Here is a 21,351-nt window from a genome sequence, read left to right as displayed (position 1 = left end):
TGTGTCTGTCTGTCTCTCGGGGTGTGTGTGTGTGTCTGTCTGTCTCTCGGGGTGTGTGTGTCTGTCTGTCTGTCTCTCGGGGTGTGTGTGTGTTTCCCCGGCAGCAGGAGCAGGGCTGAGGCTCTCGCTGTGCGGGCTCCCCGTTCCGGTCCCCCGGCGCTCCCCGCTAGGTGGGAGCCGCGCTCCGCTCCTGGCGGCGGCTCCTCCCGAGCCCTGCCCGGGCACTGCGGGCACGGCAGCCCGGCTGCGGCTCCGAGCTTTCACCACAAAGGGATCTGAAAGGCATCGCGCCTTCCCCCGGCAGCGGGGGATGGAGAGCCCCGGGTGCGGGATTCCTGCCGTGGGGAGGCCGAGGGATGCTCCCGGGGCTGCTCCTGCGCTCCGCTGATGTCCCCGCAGCCGGCGGAGCCTCGGCTGCCATCGAAAGGCTCGTTCGCAGTCCCACAGCCCGGCCCGGAGCGGCCGTGTGACCTTTCCTGGGCCAGACTCCTGACCTTCCTCCCGCGGGGCGGGCGCTGCGTGTGGCAGCTCCTGATTTAAGGCTATTTTAAGTGATGGTAAATGCCGAAGTACCGGTTACGCGGAGCCTTAATTCCTGAGGTTCCGGAGCCGAGACAAGCACGGGCAGTGACACCTTCCACAGCTCTGACAGCCAGGCTGAAGGTTTTCCAAGGCCAGCTCCTAAAAACGAGGGCTTCAGCCGGAGGTTTCGGGGTGCAGAGCTGCCTGCCCTCTAGCAGGGCACAGCTACACTGGTGCTGTGGGTGCCTGGAGGAGTCTCCTGGGGATGATGCAGTGTCCTTAGAGTGATGTTTTCCCAAGCAGTGCCAGTGCAGGAGGTGTCCTGCTGGAACAAACACCTCCAGTTCCACAGATCAGGGCTGCAGAGCCGGGCTCTGAGCTTGGGCACTGTTTTAACCCACAGGCAGCTGCTCCCAGAGCCCTGCTCAGCCCCTTCACGTGTTCCTGGGCCATGGATTATCTGCTGGTATGTGTTGAGGGCAAAGGAACTAAGGATTTAATAGGATCAGGTCTAATGTCTGGAGCAGCCAAAATAATTCATCAGCTTTGCTGGAAAAACAGGTGATCTGACCTTGCCAATGCCAAGCTTCAGCGAGGCAGATAATGAAGGGTTTAAAGAACATAGCTCCAAATAAGATATAAAATTGTTGGCATTGCCACTGTGGAATCACCTGGGATTTGCCTCTGTCCAACCCTGCCTGCACACACACATTTGGTCTTCAAACCTGCCCCGTTTTGAGCTTTGGAATGTTCCAGAAATCCATATCTGTTAGGAAAATGGATGTGGAATTGGAGCAGGTGCTGCCCTGACGTGCTGTGTTTCCACACTGGAGAGGGGGTGGCACAGAAGTGGCTCCTGCTTTGCAAGACCTGGGCACTGTCAGCTCTGCCACCTGCCTGGTTCTGGTTCTAAATTAGGGCTTTTAACAAATTTGGATTGGTGCTCCTTGCGGTGTTTTGCTTCTGCAGCACCAGCAATGTCCACGGCACGGTAATTCCTGGCCCCAGAGTTCTGGGATGTGTAAGGTGCAGGACAAAACCCCTGGGCAGGGCAGGAGCAGCAGGAGGGTCAGAGCAAACCAGTGAGAACAGCATCAGCAGTGGCTGAAGAAGCTGCTGCTGTTTTATTCTGTAAATGTTAAATACTGGCAGGACCTGAGCCTCTCGTTGTTCACTTCTGACCCAGTGATGGCAGCCAGGGCCACTTCGGCCGGGTCAGCCGGTGGGGCTGAGACCCCCAGGGATCCCAGCTGTGGGCTGAGTTCACTCCTGGGCACAGCAGTGCATTTAATGAGTATTTGACGATTTAATGAATATTTGCGCCGTGTCCCGCAGCTCAGTCCGGCTGCGAGGGCTTTGCTGGCAGAGAGGGATGTGCAGCCCCCTGTGACCCCATCCCCATGAGCTCTGCCTCGGTGTCTGCGCTGGGGCTGCTCCCCCGGGCCGGTGTCACTCGCTCGGAGCCGGTCCCTCCCCCGAGGCAGGGATTTGAATCCTCCCCCGGACTCAGCCGTGCTTTGGGACATCCCCGCTGCTCCCAGGCCCGAGCAGCAGAGCTGGGGGGTCCCCGCAGGAGCCCGGTGGCTCAGCTGCCCTTGGCTCTGTCTGTCCCTGTGCTGCTGCTGCCTCTCTGCATATTGCAAGCTCATTCTGATGTGCGCTAATGCTATTATCCTCCAGAAATTGAAATCAAGTCTGAACCTATAATGTTTCACTGGGAGGGAATTGGGGTTATATATTCCTGTGTACAGCAGCATTCTATTTCAGTCATAGCATTTAATTATGATTGGTGTGTTAGTGCCCACCAGAGCATAACAAATTGTCATTATGTTATTCTGCTGAGTCTAATTTAATTGGCAAGTTGTCACAAAAGCAATTATCCATCATTTATTTTGTTGCCATAACCACATCTTGGAGAGCACCTGCTGTCTGAAGTGGAAAGGCTCTGCAGTCTCTTGGTCCTGGATTTCTTCCACTTGCCTGACACAAAGACACCATTTCCTCCTCTTATTTAAAAAGATGTTCCTGGTTCCCCAGCGTGGGCTGCTGTGCCGGGCTGGGAATGCCGCAGGAAATGCTCTGTGCAGGCACAGCCCAGTTGGGACATCCCGGGGCTGCTGCGATCCAGGTTCCCTCTGGAGACCTTGGGGCCAGCCCAGGGCAGTGTCTGGGGAAGGTGGTCAGCTCTGGGAGTCTGTCCTCACTTCTGGAGAGCTGGGATGAACCTGGGAGAAAAAGGAAAGCTTGAAATGAGACATTCCCTGCCTGGAGTAAATAAAGCTCTTGGCTTCTTGCCAATAATTTTGGGGGAAAACAGGGAGGGGAAAAAAGCCTCTGAACTGCTGGTGGTTTATTTTGGTGTCTAAACACACAGAGGCGGGTTGAGTGTGCCCAGAGGTGTTTGGAGGAGCAGAAGGCTGCGGGGGCTCAGCGCTGGCTCTCGGAGCTCATTCTGGAGCTGCTCACATAAGGAGCAAACAGCCCGAGTTTGACATCGGTGCCGTCCATCACCACCCTGCTCCCACCCTGGGGAGCATCACCATCACCACCTCAGCTCCTCTGGCTGCCGTTCCCTGGCTCCCAGAGCCGCTGGAATCCATCCCAGTGCCAGGCAGCCTGGGCTGCTCTCCACTGAGCAAGTTTCAGATAAGTCATCTGGGCTCCCGGAGAGATTAGGAGGCTGGCGAGGGAAGATTAGTGGTTCCTTCTAATCCAACAGCCAAAGCAATATCAGACTTCCCGAGACCAGCCCCAAACTGCTGATTTTCTCCTTCCTGAGATGGCACGTGGCTGTGCCCTGTTCACTTTTGAGATTTTGGAGATTGCATCCCAAAATCCTGCAAGGCTAATGCAGAGTCATGAACCCAAAGCCTGTGACTCACTGTGATAAATGAGTAAATAAATGAAAATCTGTTCTGATGTCTGTATTTCTGTGAGTTACTCCCCTCTCCGCCCTGTCTGTAATCTCTTCCCCTCTGGTAGTTCTGATTAGCTGCTAATGAGGAAAGATGATTTTGTAGTTAAAGCACAGAGAGGGGGTTTTGTTCCTAGTTCTGCTTTTTAAATTTTCCCTTCCATGCCTTGATTTCCCAATCTGTGGGCCTCGATACTGTTGATTTAAGATGGATGGTGTAAAGTTAAATTAATCCATATTTGCAAAGCAATTTGTTTCAAAGGGAGTGGTACAGTGACTTGGAAAGGAGGAATCATAAATTTTCCCTCTCGGGACTGAAGGTGAGCGCTGTCCTTGTCTCATTTCCCCGCAGTGACAACCTGGTGTTGGCCGAGCTCCTTGCTCAGCCACCAGGAGCAGCTCTGGGGCTCTGCTGTGTCCCTGCTGTGCCTCTCTGCTCACTCCGGGGCTGGAGCTTGTCCTTTCCCCGGGCTGGCTCCAGGCAGAGCCTGTGAGCTGCTGGGGCAGCTGAAGGGTGCGGGGTTAAACCTCCAGCCATTCCAGCAGATATCTGTGTGTCTGATTTATGGGTGAAATTCCCCGGGATGGAGGAGGCATCGTGAAACGGCTGAGTGTGATAAATAACTCACTGTAATGTATTATTTAGCAAATTATAATGAAAAGCAGAAAATACACAGAGGGGAGCAGACAAATGCATTCCCCAGCTGGCAACTTCCCAATGCTTTAGAGCCAGGAAACGGATATTTAAGAGGGTTTGGGAATTTCCATGGCTTCCCCTACAGATAAATCACCTTTCTGCGGGTGTATTTATTGGGTGCCCTGCTGCTGGCTGTGATCCTGGGGCAGGAAATCACCCCAAGAGCCCCAAGAGTGGAGTGGACCCGAGCTCCGTGAGCAGGGCACCACCAGAGCTGTTCCCCAGGAGGGAAATCCCCAAGATTCCCTTGATCCTGGAGCTCCGGGATGCTGCGGGAGGCACGGGGACGGTCCCAAAGCAGCGTGCGTGTGTTCGGAGCGAGGCGGGCGAGCTGCGCTGCCTCCCGCAGCCCCTTTCAGCCTCTCCGGGGCATCCACCGGGCGTGGGGCCGAATCCCAGCTTTCCTGGGCAGAGCTTTCCTGGGCAGAGCTCTCCCGGGCAGAGCTCTCCTGGGCAGAGCTCTCCGGCTCTCCATCGCCGCCGCTCCCGGTGCCCGCGGTGGCACCAGGGGGTGCTGCCTGATCGCGCTCGGCGCTGCCACCGGCGGAGCAGCGAGAAGGTGACTCGGCTTTACCTGTTTGCTGGGTTTTTTACCTGTTTGCTGGGTTTTTTACCTGTTTGCTGGGTTTTTTTCATTATTATTTCAGTTTGATTGCTCCCATCTCCTCCCCCGGTGGGACAGCGCTGCTGGGGTGGGTTTCCCGTGGCAGCGTGTGATGCTCTCTCTGCTCCTTGCTGTTATTTCAAAATCTGTATTTTAGTGGGGGCGAAACGCATCCCTGCCTGGTGGATAACCTCTGCCTGCCGGCCTGGGACGGCTTCTGGCCGGTACAGACCCCTCCACCGGGGACATCCCGGCTGCTCCCCGCTGGGCTTTTCCTTGCGGGGAGCAGCTGCTCTCGGCCCCACCGGCCTTTGGGTCTCCGGGAAGCCCCAGACGCTTTTCCAGCCGGCCTGGAGATGCCTTGGCAGGAGGCAGCTCGGGGTTTGAGCGCTGAACTTCCAGCTGGTGGCCGGCGTGAGGCTTCCAAAGTCTCCTTGGGGCCGCGGGATCAGCGCGATCTGCGCATTGCCAGGGCTTTATCGGCAGCGCTGATAGTGTAGGGGCCTTCAGCTGAGCAGAGAGGAGAAGATAAGAGACTTGGAGAGAACTTGACTGGGTGACTAAGATAAATTTACTGTACTACAGGAAATCGAAATGTGAAATAAAGATCTCAAACAGCTGAAATATTTAAAAAGATACAGAAGTTGGGAGCGCGTGAGAGCCATTCCGAGCGCGCCGGCTCCCGCCGGGACCGGCCCTTATCAATCCATCACCGGCCTGGCTGAATTTTATAAAAGATAATAGGGTGGAGGGAGAATTGAAATAGAAACTATCCATTACCGGCGCCTGAATGACAGGTTCTCTGTGCAAAGTAAGATCATAATTAACAGCAGAGAGACTGAAAGTTTTCTGCTTTCTGCTGCTGTTTGTTTTCATTCCTGGCACTGTGGGGCAGGGTGGGCACACAGGGGGACCCGGGGGGAATTTCTGTAGTGCCACAGCCTCTTCTCCAGGTGCTTTCCTTGTGCCTTTATCAAGGAGCTCTCCAAAAAAGCAGCTTTTAAAAAATGTGCTTGATTTTACAATTCCTTGGGTTCGAAAGGTTACTTGAGCTCCAGCTTTTGCTGCTGGTGGCTCTTTATTTTCTCCAGACCCCAAAAACACAGCCAAGATGACCAGCCCTGCTCTGTGGGACACTGGGAGGGTTGGGAAAGTAAGTCACATCTTCTTAACCCCTTTCTTTGCTCTGCTCCAACCCCCGTTTGCAATTTCTCATGATGAAATCCTCACGAACATCCACAGGCACCAGGTTATGCTCCCTGTCTTTAAAATGTCCTTCAAACCATAAACGCTCGGTTGAAAACGGTTCTGAATGTTTTTCCTCCTGGCTCATTTAATTTGGAAGCAGCGGCAGGAGCGCTGCTGCCATTACACCCAATATTTGGGAATGTGAAATTGCAACACGAGGAGAGGAATTAGTGGAGCACTCAGAGTTGCAATGAGCACAGATTGGGTGGATTGGAATGCTGGGGAGCTGTGAGCAGGCATGGGAAGCCTGACAGGGAAATCATCTATAAGGGCTAATGGAAGACCTGAGAGAAAGGGAATAGTAAACCTCAGGCTCGTGATGCTGGGAAGGAAATCATCCTAATTTGCTTGTGTTTAGTAACCCGAGACATAATTAATGACATGAGCAGGGACATTTGAAGAAATGTGTCTCCTGCCTGTTTTGCAGGGGTCCATCTCTGCCTGTGCTGCACGCAGCCTGATCCTGCAGCTGGAGCCTGGCTCCAGGGCTGCTGCAGGTTTGGTCAGCACCCAGAGCAAACTAAATCTCCATCTTCCTGGGGCTCTGCCTCCCCTCTGGTGTCACAGGAGTTCAGAGCGTGTCGGGCAGATCAGCGAGAGAAAGCTGGGTCAGTGTCTGACCTTCGTTCCTCCCTTCCAGGGAGGAATCCAGGTAGTTCCAGAGGGTTGGAACCGGATGATCTTTAATGTCCCTTTCAACCCAAAGCGTTCTGTGATTCTGTGACCTTGGAGCAGAGCAGTGATGGGGTCCCAACCTTTCAGGTGCTCCATGAGGTGATGTGTGAATACAACCCCACCATCTGCCCGTGGCTGAGAGGGCCCAACAGGTTGTCATGCAAAACTGGAATTGGCTCATTTCTGAGATGAGATGACTTAAAAACGCCCGAGGTAGAGGAAATGGATACATCATTATTGTTATCTTCATCTCTGCCATCAGCCCTGCGCTGGGACGTGCTCCAGCACTGAGGGATCAGCACAGATGTGCGGGGGGAGCTGCCGAGCTGCCCTGTGACCTACAGGTTTGGAAATGAGGCAAACAGAGCTGGTGCTGCTCGGGCACGTTAATTGGGTGGGAACCTTTGCATAACCTTTAGAAAATCTTGGTCTGTGTGTGAATCCACAGCCCAGAGCACGCACAGAGCGTCACTCGGGGTCAAGGTCCTCGGGCTGGGGGAGATTTGGGGACCTGTCCCACCCAAAAACTTGTGTGACCCCTCAACTGCTCCCCAAACTTGTCTGGTTCACTCCTGCTCTGTCAGGGACTGCAGGGGTGGCAGGAGCCCTGTGCCCCCAGCCCATCCCGGGCCGCAGCCCCCTCCCCTCCTCGCCCTGGAATCCATCCCAGCGCCCGCCAGATTGCCTTGTCCGTTCCAATGATCTTTAACTCCATTTTCCCCGAGCAATCAGCAGCATTTTCTCTTCATCCAGGTGGTCTTTTCCCATTTTGCTCTCTCCAGTCCCCGCACCCAGGGCAGTCACATCTCATCACGCTTTCTCTCAGGCCATTTGTACCTCCAGCTTTTTCTGTTGCCATCAATTTGGCGGCGGCCGCTCCCCCTGCGCCCACCGCAGCTTCTGTGGGGATGGAACTCAACCTGCAGAGCCTCAGCAGAAGCAAATGCAAACCCCCTGCAGCCCCTGCCCGCCTGCTTTTCATGCAGTGTGGCTCCCCAGTTTATTTTGTGAGAGAGTCATCCCTTGAAAACCTTCTTCCTAGAGAGACTGTAAGGAAGCAGAGGCAAATGTGGATTTTCAGGAGGGACTTAGTGGCTGCTGAGGAAGTTAAGACTGAAAACATGCAGTAATAAATACTGCTTTCCCAAAAGCTGAATAATAATAGTAAAAAATTGATATTAGGAAGGGACCCTCCCTGTGAGGGTGGGCAGGCCCTGGCACAGGGTGCCCAGAGCAGCTGTGGCTGCCCCTGGATCCCTGGAAGTGTCCAAGGCCAGGCTGAATGGGGCTTGGAACAGCCTGGGACAGCTGAAGGTGTCCCTGCCCATGGCAGGGGGGACTGGACAGGCTTTAAGGTCCCTTTTAAACCATTCCACAATTCTATGATAACAATAATGATAATATGTTATATCAGATATCAGGCAGCATCCTTTGGCCACCTTTCCAACTCCATGTTCTGCCCTGCAACCTCCCTCCTGCTCACCTCTAAGCAAGGTGTCCCTGCTCATCCCTGTGTGCTGAAGGTGATTTCTGCCCCCTCCCCATCCCAGGGAAAGAAATCCCAGATCCCCTTCTGCTCCCAGCCCGTTCTGAGGTTCATTGAAACAAGAGACTTTTTTTTTGGTCCTCAGCTTGCCCAGGCTTCACCCTGGATTTGAAATCATTCAGCAGCAGATTGCAAAACCCAGGATTGTCTGTTCTGTGTATCAATAAAAAAGAGAAATACAAGGTTATGGGAATAAAAGATCACTTAATTGGGAGTGCATCCTGTCTCCCCTGCACCGAGCATCAGCTCAGCAAAACACTTTAAGTGTGTGATTAAATATAAGCTCTCTCCTCAGCCCCTTGCTGTTCAGTGGAGCAGTTTGGTGAGTGCTGAGGTATTTGCTGAGCAGGGCTTTGCTGTCTTCCTGTTCTTCCTTGGGCAGAAGAATTAAGCACACGTTGCTATCACCTATTAATAAGGCAGCAAGTAGCCACAGCAGCCCTTGTGCAGCGCAATGGAGCTCATAATTTTTCTATATAGGAGCAATTAAGCTTCACCAGGAGGCCTGTGTCTTTATATCATCACCTAATGGCAGTGCAAAAGTATTCCAGGGTGGGAGAGGGGGGAAAAATCACATCCATATTTAATTGGTAAAGTTATCACCTTCGCTTCAGAGCCCCAACTTGCAGCCCTTCTGGCCAAGTTCCAAGTCAGATCTATTTCCCCCCGGCTGGGAAGCGAGGAAAGTGTCCTTATATTATGCTTCTGCAACAAAATACCTTTTGAGAGCTCATGAGCGTGCTCCCAGCCGCAGTAAATAACTGATGGTCCCTGTTCTTTGCGGCAAATGAAGATGTCTTTGAGCTGTTAGATTCCTTTCGGGTTTTTTTAAGGAAATTATTTGTCTTATTATTATTCTCTAGCCCCACACTTGCCTGTCAGATTAAATTTTTTATTGCACTAAACCGCAGAGCCATCTGGAGCCCCTCACATCCCAGAGCACGGCAGCGTGGCCCTTCCCTCTTCAGCGTTCAGATTGCTCCTAAGCTCTTTATTTTTATGGTAAATTGTCCATCCATTGTTTCCATCCAGGCATCCCCTGGGGTCCATCCCTGGGGCTGTGTTTTGTTTTCTGCTCTCACACCCCTGCTGAGGTTGGTGGCTCCAGGGGCTGCCTCTCCTCGGCCAAATCTCTCATTTTCCAGCTTCTCCCGGTGGCTCTGTGAGCTCCAAGGTCTGCCGTGGGTTGGCAACGCTTTGCTCCCAAACCTCTTCTCTCTTTGTGCCCCGCTCTCCTCCCTCCCCAGTGGAGCTGCTGGTGGAGCTGGGGATCCTCAGGTGCCACCTGCAAGTGCCAGCAGTGTGCGATGGCTCCTGCCAGGGCTGGGGATGAGCTCGGTGACGGTGACAGGCTCAGAGCCGCGGTGGCACTGCAGCTCTGGCCCTTGCTGGGAAAATATCAGCAGGAAAGAGTGGTCCTGACCACCCAGCCCTCCTCAGCTCTGCAGTGCCCCGTGGCAGGGGGATGTTGCCTCACTGTGTTCTGAAGAGAAAGAGAAAAAGGAGAGGAGAAATATCGATAACTTCCATCTCCTCAAGCCCAGTAACTAGTTTTTGACACTTCTCTGCCACTCCAGCTTCACAAAGCCCAAGCTCTCTGAAGATTAATTGATGTAGGCCACTCAACCTATTTTCAAATCCCTTTCAGTTACCATTTAAAACCTTCTGATTTATTTTTTTTGATAAAGTCACTGAGGCTTTTTATGGATTCTCAAATGATTGTCCAGCTTGACAAATTGGATTCTTAAAGCTGGTTCTTTCAAGAAAAGGATGTGGTTTGACAAGACAAGAAACAGCTCATCTTTGAGACAGGGGGATAAATAAAAAAATAAAATAAAATCCCATTCTTCGAGTCAGGTGCTGCTCAATGGGTGTCGTGCTCGTCACTGATAATCTTATCTGGCTGTGATGGGAAGGGACCCACACAAAGGGGCCCGGCCGGGCTGGAGGGCTGATATGGCGCTGATTAATAGTTCTGTCCAGGCGTGCAGAGCCTCAGGAAAGGTGATTAATGCCCTGGGAGACGAACTGTGACCCCTCCCCTCGCTGGCACCGCTGCGGGGGCACCTCCTGGTGCTGTGCTGGATATGGGGCACCCCTGATGCTGTGGTGGGTCAGGGGCACCCCTGATGCTGTGGTGGGTCAGGGGCACCCCTGATGCTGTGGTGGGTCAGGGGCACCCCTGATGCTGTGGTGGGTCAGGGGCACCCCTGATGCTGTGGTGGGTTGGCTCCTGCTCCCGCTCCCCGCAGGGCAGGGGGCAGCTGTGTTCCCATCCCAGCCAGTGCTGGGTTTGTGAGGTGGTGCCAGTCCCCGTGCTGGTGTTTCTGGTGGAGGTTTGTCCCTCCTGGGTGTGCAGGGACTCTGGTGTCAGGCTCTGTGCAGAGCAGAGCGTGTTGGTGTCCCATGGGGATGGGACAGAGCAGCTGTGGAGGTGAGCGGGGCGTTCCTGGGTTTTGGGAGCCCAAACAAGGATGGGGCTTGACCCGGTGAGAGGTGTCCCTGTCCCTGGCAGGGCAGGTGGAGTGAGATGAGCTTTACTGTCCCTCCCAGCCCAGCCCGTTCCCTGGTTCTGTGTCTGGCACTCTCTGAGTCCCTCGGAGCTCAGGGCCACCGAGGGCTGTGCTGGCACCAGGCTCGGTGTCACCTGCTGGCCTGGGCTGTGGGACCTCCCCAGGGCTGCAGTGCCACCGGGAGCCAGAGCACACACACGTGGCCGGCAGGGTAAGACACGATCCCTCTCTGTTTAAGTCATGCTTCTCATTTTTTAATTGACTGCCTTCACTTTGAACATTTCCCACCTGGCAGTTACTCTGAATAATGGAAATGCATCTCAACTCCTACCTGCTCTCTGCACTGAACGACTCTGGGTGATTCTTTATATCTTATTATGGTTATTTATTATGATGTCCAGTTCGGTTCTGTAACAGAGGGAGATCATTAACCTCTCCTGCAGTAAAGAGAACTCTCCATGTTGTTTTCAAAGCCATTAAAGCTTTGAAAACGCCTCTTTTTATTTTTTTTAATTTTTTTTTAAGTAAAGAACCTACAGGGCTGCATAACAAACTGCTGACACAGGTTGGTGAATGCAGAGGAGCACAGACCCTCCTGCTGGGTCCCACGGAATTGCAGAGCTGAGAGCCAGGAAGGAGTTATTGGCTTGTTAGGGAGCACAGGAGAGGTGCTGGGAACGTGGAGCAGGTTCTGGTGCTGCTGAGAGAGGAGGAGGAGGTCACAGGAGGGGCAGGAGATGCCACCTGGGGTCTCCAAGGACACATCTCCCTGGGCCAGCAGCTCTTTGGGCTGGTCCAAATGCACCACAGCAAATTCCCTACTCCTCCACCAAGGCCCATGGAATCCCCCATGGCTGCTGGCACCTCCTGGTGCTGCTGTTCCCCTCCCTCTTTTTTGGAGGCTCCTTCCCCCCGGTGCCTTGGAGAGAGCTAGGAGCCTCCTGCACAGATTGCTGCTCTCACAGGCTGCATATGGTCTCTTAATATCTATTTTTGGTCGCTTAATGTCAATTTATGGCCACCTAATGCCATACCCAGATGTTGCTGCTGGTGGGGCTGGGGAGAGCTGGCTGAGGTCTCAGTGCTGGACACAGCTCAGCTCACCAGGAGCTCCAGTCAGTCACGTGGGGAATTCATCTGGAGAGAGAGAAAAGCAGATGCTGTGTCTCCCACCTGGGTGGGCAGCACATCCCTGCTGGAGATGTGTGTCCACCCTGGAGCTGTGCTTTGCTCAGGACCCCGGCTGATCCTGATTTAGATCCTGTCTGCAGCAGGAGGGATGCTCATGTCCCACAGAGTCACCTTGGCTCCCATCCACACCGTGTTCCTTCATGCCCAGAAGAACCTGAAATGAGATGTTCCCCATCTCCAGGCAGCCACAGGCTACTCCAGCGTGATGGCTGCTGGTGATAAAGCCTCTGTAGATGTCCCAGTTTTTGGAAGCACATGGTGCTGGCCATATGGCTGGGGAATACAGGGGCTGCAGACATGATGGGATGCTAATGAATCAGTGCTGTTCTCTGGCCTGTCTGTGCCTCTCAGAACCAAGGAAATGCTGTTCATTAAGCTCTTCTTGAAGTACCATCATAGAGAGAAAAGCATCTCTGGATTAAAAAAAAGGTGCAGCAGTTCTTTGTTTTTTGCTTCCCGGGTCTTCCAGGTGGAATTTGCTCCATTGGAAAGCCAGGAGATGGTTTTCCCAATGGTTCCAAGGACATTGCTCATGCTCTGGCTGCACAAAGTTGCTCCTGTAGCTGTGATGCACCTCGGGGGAGGTGAGTGTTTGCTTTTCCACTCCTCACGCTGTGACCTGAGGCGATATTGAGAATTAGGCGCTGTTTTCACCTCCCCCAGGCAGCTGTAGCTCCACCACGGGCTTGTAGCACCTCCATCCCCACATGCCAGGAGTTCTCTCCCGTGTCAAATGCTGCCTGAGAACATTTCCATCCCACCATCCTTGGCTGCAGAAGTGGTTTTGGCTGATGCACCAAGGCAGTCTGGCTTTGCAGAGGTCCCTGAAGGATGTGGAAGCAGAGTGACTCCTTTTCTCCCCAAGAGCCTTCAGCCTCGGCTGCTGCTGCTGCAAGGGCTCACGGAGGGGAAAGAACAGGAGCTGGGGATCACAAAGGAAACTAGGCCAGAAAATGCAGCAGATAGTTTGCAAAAGGATGATCCAAGCAGCTTTGATATGGATATGTTCCCTCGCAAAGACACAGCGCTGGAGAAGCTCTTTATCAGTGTCAGGAGATGACAAACGACGGTGGGGGAAAGTCACGGGGCTGCTGCAGCTGCAGCACCTTGGAAATGCTGCAGGTACCGGCGCTGCTCGCACCTCGGGCCCGCTCCAGCCCCAATTCATCACGGAGAAAAAGGACTGTCTTCTCCTCTGCTCTTTTTATAGCACCAGGAGGGAGCCAGGGGAGAGGAGGAAGAGGAGAACTGCATGTGGGCACATTTGGGGAAGATGATCCCCCATCCCTGGCAGCATTGGCTGGCAGGTTTGTTGGGAAGAGCAGAACCTGCCCTTGGGTCAGGTGGGGAGAGGGGCGAGGAAGAGCAGCAGTCAAACAGGCACTGGGAGCTGGAATTGTCCCTGCAGGTGCTGCTGGAGCCAAACGTGGCACAAACCAACAGGGCAGGTTAAAAAAGAAATTTAGAAAAGAGGAAAAATCAAACCAGAGTTCTTTACCGTTACCTTGTCCTCTTTTTTTTTTTTTTGAAGAGCTCCCTTGAAGCCTTGTCTATATAAATGTTGAATTATATGGTTCTTTGACTCTTTACTAGAAATTGCTCTGAATTACTTTTTTTTATATAATCTGTTCCATTTCCAGCACTCTGCCATATCTCGCAGAGGAATGTCTGGAGCTGTTGACTGGCTCATTCTCCTGCTGCCAGGCGGCCTCTAATAAAGTTGCCCTCTGGTTCCACAGCAGGGCAGCAATCTGTAATGAAAATTTTATACGAGTGCTTGGGAAATGGAGTTGGAATCTGGGTTTCAAGTATGATTTCGTAATACTCCAGGCATATATATATATATATATATATATACACAAGCATGATGTTTGGGGATTTGGAAATAGAAGGGATCATTTCCCAACAATGATGTTTTCCTTAAACCCCTTCCCGATGGGATCAGTGGGAATGTTGGTAGGTCAGAGCTCCCCTTTGGAGCCCTCCAGTAATGGTGTGAATTTGGGAACCAGACCAGCCCTGATGCCGTAACTTGAATTTCTTGGGCACGCTCTCTTTGCTCCCATGGAATGGGGCTGGAGCCGGTGCCTTTGGAAGGGAAGCACCAGCGCTTGTCTCCTTCCTTCCTGTGTCCATGTTGAAATATTCCTTCTGGTGCCTCGGGCACTGGCCATCAGGGAGGATGCTGCCTTGTCCTTCTCTGTGTTTCCACGTGCTGCTGTCCAGGCAGGTTCTGCGGGAATCCCGGTGGGAGATGTGCCACGGTGGTGATCCCTCCCCCGGAGATGTCACAGGTGCAGAGCCACGCCGTGACCCGGGCTGGGATCTGGGCAAACCCTCCTTCCACTGCCTGGATTTGGCACATCTATGCTAAACACGCAGCATCAGCCCTCTCTGGGGCTGATCAATATTTAATGTGGAATTTACAAAGATTGACTTGAGGATGCGTTTAAAATTGGAGCTTTAGCCGTGGGTGGCAATTTCTGAGTCGCAGCAGTGGAGTTTGATTATTTAGAGAGATGGCATTTTGCACATTTGAAATAATCCTCGGGACCGCGGGGCTGTCGCAGCCCCCTCTTCCCCTAAACTGTTGACTTTTCAATTGTTTTGTTTGTTGATGTTCAATATTAATCACCCGGCTGGGCCGATGGGCTCGGGCAGCTGCTGGTGGTGGGGTGCAGCTCTTTTGGGGTTTGGGGCTTTGCTGTGGTCCAGGAGCTGGAGTGTTTTGGGAAGGGGGACTTGTGGTGTGTCCAGTGCATGGTGGCTGTCCCTGCTCCGTGCTGGCCCTGCCTGGGGACCAGCACCCTGCAGGTGATTCAGACCTATTTAGGGATATTGGTATTGGAGCTGGAAGTGTTCAGGATGAGGCTGGGTGGAGCTCTGAGCACCCTGGTCTAGTGGGAAGTGTCCATGCCCGTGGCAGGGAATGAGATGACCTTTAAGGTCCCTCCCAACCCAAACCATTCTGTGAGTCTTTGATATTCCTGCTGGAATTTCCACAGCAGCTCTGCAGAGCCCCTGACACGGCCATCCCTGCCCTCAGGAGCCGGGCTGGGGTCTCTCCTCCCTCCCCAAATTCTGGCTGTCATTGCTCAGCTCCCGGCCAGGCTGGGATGTTCACACACACAGCAGGGATGGATGAAATCGCTGGTTTGTCTTGGTTTGCTGGTGGCTCTGGCTGTGCTAATGGGAGCTGACAGGCCTGGAGCAGCTGATCTGCCTTGGCTCAGGTGCTGAAGGCAGCGGTGATGGGGTTGGGGCTGTGGGGTGCAGTGTGGGGCCGTGTCAGACCATGGGCTGGAGCTGTAAATGGTGGATCCATGGAAACTGTGTGTCCAGGGGTGTGGGTGCAGCCAGAGCTCCCCTGCACTTGGCTGGGTAAAAAAACAATTGAGGCTTTCTCTTGAGGCAGCCACAGAATTGACCCCCAGTTCAGCCAATCTCTGCAGTCCTTGTGAGAAGAAGGAAACTCGGGTCATTGTTCATATGGAGGGTAGAAAATGCTTCCTTTCCTCCCCGTTATCTAATTGTTCTGCTAAGACTTCGCTCAGTTCTAATTAAAAAGCTTGAAAGCAGCTTGTTTCATGTGTGGAAAAGGAGCACAGCATATGGTAGTGACAGACTCCTTCGTAAATATGAATGTTTTTACATTAAAGGAAAAAAAAAAGTAGAAATACTTTGGTAAATCCATGGGTGAGGTGTGGGTGGGGAGTTGGGGCACCCACAGGTGAGACCTCGGCCTCCAGCCCTGCAGCCATGCAACAGCAGCTGATGTTTTACTGGAACCTTTGGTGCTGCTGCTGCTGCAGAGCCCCGGTGGCACTGCTGGGCTGGGTCCCTGGGGGTGCCTGCCTGTTTCCACCAAAACAAACATGTGCCAAAGCCCCAAGGACTCATTTCCCTCCTCCCTCCACTTCAAATCGAAGCAGAAACATGACAAAAGTTCTGATGAAGGCTGAGCACCCCGAACATCTCTCCCCGTGCAGGTTACTGTGTAAATCAGCCGCTTGATACCTCTGCTTCCCTCTGCCGTGCGCTGGGGCTGTGCTGGGGGTCACACCCTGCCAGAGCCGTCCCCATGGCACGGGTGAGGCTGGCTGACACGGAGCTGGACAAACAAGGCACTTACTGGCCTTTCTAATAGTAATTTCTGTTTTTTTCCCAGAGCTTCTTGCCTGAAAAGCCAAGCTGGCAGAGCTGGGTGATGAAGGCAGCGACCATGGGGACGATGGGGACAGGAGCTGTGGCATCTCCGTGGGCTCACAGCACCCCAAAGTGCTGCAGAGTTTGTGACCAGCGCTCACAGCACGTCTCTGCTGCCCAGCAAGAGGAGGTGTTTCCCTGCCCTCGCTGCCAAGCTCGTGTTTCCCAGGTAGGAGGGGGCAGGGGTGGGAGCAGGCTGGGTTTGTCCCTGCCCTGTCCCACGGAGCTCTCCCTGCACACTTCCCATCCCTGGGGCTGCAGGGGAAGGTAGGGTCTGACGGATGAGCAGAGTGAAAGGCAGATTTATTACGTGTGGGATCTTGTCTCCTCTGGAGCTGGGGCTGGAGCAGGAGCTCCTGGGGCTGGGGTTACAGCTTTGGGATGCTCCCACCAGAGCGAAGCCCCTCCAGCAGAAACCCACCTCGGGTTATGGAGTGTCACACCTGTAGTGAGAGGAATGTCACACCTGTAATGAGCCCTCCATGAGGCCACCAGAGCCAGCTGGGCTGGGGAGGCTCGGGGGGGCCTCTGGTGCCATCCTGGCACAGCCAGCTGGGATCCAGCCTGGCCCCTGCCCGGGATCCTGGCATTAACACACCCTGCCCAGCACAGGCCGTTTGTTTCTGCTGGGTTTTAATCTCCCTTATTTTGCTGCTTGTTCTGGGGGAGGGTTGGGGCTGCGCCGGGGCCGTCACTGCAGAGCCTCAATGATGGAAATGCTTTTGGAGTAAAGACATTATTAATGAAGATGCTGAGCAGGGAAGGTACACCACGCTCGTGTACCTGAGCTCGCCCGGGCTGTGCTCGGCCAGCACATCCATCTCCTGCTTGTATCCATCCATTTCTTAAAATGCCTCCACGGGTGATGTCAGCCTGCCTGGCAGTCCTGTGCCGTTTAAAAGGACCAAAACGAATTAGAAGGTTCACACCTGAAATGGTGCTGCTCCCCAGCTCCCGGCTCTGGGCGAGGGGGTCCCGGGTGACCATGGAGCCCAGGGATGCTGAGAGCTGTTCCTGCTGGTTTAACCCTGCTGGGATGGAGCTGAGCCCCCGCTGCCATCCCAGGGCACATGGCACTGCCTTGTGCCCACCGTGGGGGCCAGGATTGCTGCTTGTCCAAGAAAAATGCAAATATGGGACAATCAGCCTCTGCAGCAGCAAAGTGGCATGTGATGAAATCCAATCAGTTAATAACCCTTCACAGCACTGGGAGAATTGCAGATGAACGTGCTTTAAAATAACTTTTTTGGTTTTTTTCCCTTCACCAGAATTATTCCCCTGTTGATTTCTTTTCTGAAAATATCCCTCATTTTGGTTTGTGCCTGGCAGAAAGGGCCACAAGGTTCAGAGCCCAGAGGCAGGGAAGCTCGGCAGAGCTCTGCCATTGCATCCTCCCGCACGGTTTTGGCTCCTGAAAAGGCACCTCGCTGCTTCTGGGCGGCCGCGGGGCTCCCGGAGGGGTCCCCGGAGGTTCCCAGCCCCGGCTGCTGCCCCACGGATGCTGCCGGGAGCCGGGGAAGGAGCGCGGCAGGAGCAGCGCGGCTCAGACACGGCTGATGAGCACGAGGAAGAGGAGGCTGTGAGACCCGGATAGTAATCAAGGCTAATTTGTTGATTTGCCATCCGGAGTAATTTCTTGCATTATTTTTTTCCCCCTGTACGATTTGCTCGGGGAGGGGGAGCAGGAGCCTGGTGAGGGGCTGGGATGGTGGATGTGCTCCTGGCCCTGCCCCGAGCTGGGCTGGCACACACGGGTCCCCACCACAGCTCCTCCTCCGAGAGCTGCCTGGACAGTGCCGGGCCCTGCTCCAGTGGCCCCTGCCAAGGTGAAACGCCTCCCCTTCAATCCCCTGGATGAGGATGGAGAAGGAGGAAGGGGAATCTCCTGGGCAGGTGTAGGTTTGTGTGGCGGTGCTGGATGCTCCCCTGCACTGCAAGGGCCGTGGAGCTGCGGTGCTGTCTGGAGAAAATACCATAGACTGGGAAAAAAATCTCACTTAAGTCTTTGCAAAGCCATAGATAATGCACTGTGAGAGTGAACAAGCAGGATGAAAAATAATTGCACTCCTATTTTTCTCCGGCTTTTCTTATCAACGACTTTATCACCTTTGGTTTTATTTTACACCTTATTTAGACTTTACTGTAATCCCAGCTATTTCACCATTGACACCTCCTTAATACCTTGTCTAACACCTCTGACACCTCTGGCTAATGCCCGGGCCCTGCTCCAACGCAGAGCAGGAGCAGAAAAGAGCTGAAATGGAGAGAGGGAAAAATTATTTACTACCCAGGCTCTGTGAATAATAACCTCTGAGGAGGAGGTGGGGGCCAGTCCTCCCTGTGCAGCTGAACTTTGCTCTCTGCCACATCCGTCTCCATCTGCCCATTCCCAGCCGCGGGACGGTGCTGCCCTGAGCGCTCCGCAGGAGGGAAGGGAGAGGATTTATTGTTCTTGGGAAGCTGCAGCCTGGAAAGGCTCAGCTTTGTGAATTGAAGCGAATTAGTTCCTCCCTGCGCCGAGCTCAGCCCTGTTTGAAATGTTCCCGATCCTGTGGGTGCTGCTGGCGCTGGCAGCTCCGGTGCCAACCTGGGCATCCACTGCTGCTCCACTGGCTCTGTGTGCAGGGTGGGCTGGGGCCTCACCCCTCCTGGGCAGCCCTGAGGGTGCTTTTTGGGGCCAATTCTCCTTTGGTGGCCAGGGAAGGCACCCGCTGTTTTGCCTCCTTTGCTGTGTTGTAAGATTGGGTAAAAAGGTCTCAGCTGTTCCTGGCTGGGGCTGCTGCTGGGGCTGGTAGAGTCACAGAATCCTGGAATACTTTGGGTTGGATGGGACCTTAAAGATCATCCTTAAAGATCATCCATTTCTACCCCTCTGCTATGGCAGGGACACCTCCCACTGTCCCAGGCTGCTCCAAGCCCTGTCCAGCCCGACCTTGGGCACTTCCAGGGATGCAGGGATCAGCTGCTCTGGGCACCCTGTGCCAGGGCCTCCTCCCTCACAGGGAACAATTCCTGCTTAATATCTGACCCACCGGTCTCCAAAAAGTTTCACTTTTCCTGACCTGGAAGAAATCCCACTGAACCCCAGTGCTGGGGATAACAGAGCACTCTGCTGAGTTTTCCCTTTCCCCTTCTCTCTGAGCCCAAAGACCATGGCTACATTACCTAGATTTAACTACCCATTACACAAACTATATCTCTAAAGTGAGGGATATGGCAGCTTTATTATAAGTTTATTACATGCTAATTCAAGCAAATAAATTTGCTCCAGCTGTGGAGCAAAGGAGATTAATAACCTCGAAGATCACTTTGCTGCTTTGATGAGTTTCTTGAACAGAGTGGAGTATATTTGGGAAGAGCAACTAGATTAGTCAAAAAACCCCTTTAATTATTAGTGACACTGTGCAAACTGCTTCCTACGAGTGGAATACCAACTACTTAACTCCCTGACCTTATTATTCAAATAAACACTCCTTATTATAGCGACATGACTCGCTCATCAACACATCAGATCAGCTGCCAGGGTGGGGGTCTGGGGGTCCCCGCTGTGTCAGCAGCCGCCAGCTGGGCTCTGTGAGGGGTAAAACGACCCAAGAGGGTTTAGGAGAGCTTCATGTGCCACACAACGAGCTGAGAAATGCCTTTGCTGGAATGTTTGTGGCACTTGCTCCTTCCCCTGCTCAGGATACTGGCTTTTATTCTGCAGTTAGTTCAGATTTTTCTGGAAGTGTTTAAGTCTGGATGTTGTGAGGTGCCTCCGTGTTGCTGATGTTTCAATGTGTGGTTTGTAGGACAGCCTTGGAGGGGACTGTGGGGCTGTTCTTGCTGCTCATCCTCTCCCAGTGGTTGCTGCCTTCATGTTTAATGGAATCTGGGGAAATTCTGCATTTTCTAGTTTGTCTTCATTGGCGCGATGCTGGAGCTGGATGAAGATTATTCTACCCCTTTCATAGATAAAAAACAGGCCAAGAAGGACTCCCAGAAATTATTACAGATCCCATGAAAATGTGTATGGGAGTTTGCCAGAAATTGTCAGAGAGACCTCCCAGTGCAAGGGGTTTTACCCTGGAAGTTTTTCTGGGAGCAAGGAGCTCCCCGGGATGCTGCAGGATGCTGGAAATGTGGTTTGGAGGGGAGCAGAAAGCGAGGGCTGGTCCAGCCTGCGGCCCCCAGGGAGTCGCGGGGGTTTGTGCTCCCACCCTTGTGAAAAGCTGGCGATCGTGCGCCACTCGGGAGCGGGCCGGGAGGATTTGTGAGCCTGTGCCGAGGCCGGGAGGGATCAGAAGGCACCTTCTGCCTTCTCCCAAGGGGCGGCATCCCCCGTGCCCCTCCTCTCACCGCGGCCGCTGCGGATCCGCAGCCGGAGCCGCTTCCCTCCCTTCACCCCGTCCCAACCCGGCCGGATCCGGGGATGCTCTGGGAGCCCAGGGGTGTCTCTTTGTGCTCTGTTTGGGGGGGACACTGTGGGTCCAACTGCTCTTGGAAAAGCAGCAAATCCAGAATATTCTGCTGCTCCCGTGCTCCCCGCTCCCTTGTCTCTCTCCCCCAGCCCCGCTGCCTTCAAACAGTTTCTATTCTATGTAGAGCAAGCAAAAATGATGTGTTAAATACAGCCCGGGCTGAAGCTCTGAATCAAATCAATTCTTTTTTGATTCTCCGAGCTTTTGAATCCTCAGCCCTGCTGGAGGATTGTTAGCACAAGAATGGGGCTGAAGGAGCAATCCTTTCGCAGCGCTATTGACTCAATTATTTTGCCTCTTGATTTTGTATGAGCGGCCGCGCGGATATTCTGATTGCTAATGGCAGAGCATTGTTCAGCGGCTCTGGGCTCGGGCCGGGCCCCTCCGGCTCCCCTCGCTCCGCTTCCCGCACGGGCTGGGGCCCGTGACCTCCCCGTGTCCGCTCCTGAGATGCTCCCGGCGCTGCCGGATCGATGGGGAGGCTGCATTTACCCAGGGCACGACTGTCAATATTGACAGCCCCAGTGCGGGGCAGCGATGGCCCCGCGGCGCCCGGCAGGAGCTGCCGAGAGGATGCAGGAGATGATGAGGGGCTGCAGGAGCTGCCGAGAGGATGCAGGAGATGCTGAGGGGCTGCAGGAGCTGCCGAGAGGATGCAGGAGATGCTGAGGGGCTGCAGGAGCTGCCGAGAGGATGCAGGAGATGCTGAGGGGCTGCAGGAGATGCTGAGGGGCTGCAGGAGCTGCCGAGAGGATGCAGGAGATGCTGAGGGGCT

This window comes from Pseudopodoces humilis, chromosome 23, assembly GCF_049639895.1.
Source record: "Pseudopodoces humilis isolate 2021_Gansu_Grassland_sample_001 chromosome 23, ASM4963989v1, whole genome shotgun sequence".
In the NCBI taxonomy this organism is placed as follows: domain Eukaryota; kingdom Metazoa; phylum Chordata; class Aves; order Passeriformes; family Paridae; genus Pseudopodoces; species Pseudopodoces humilis.
The sequence above is the reverse complement of the archived record's forward strand: the minus strand, read 5'-3'. Positions refer to the sequence as shown.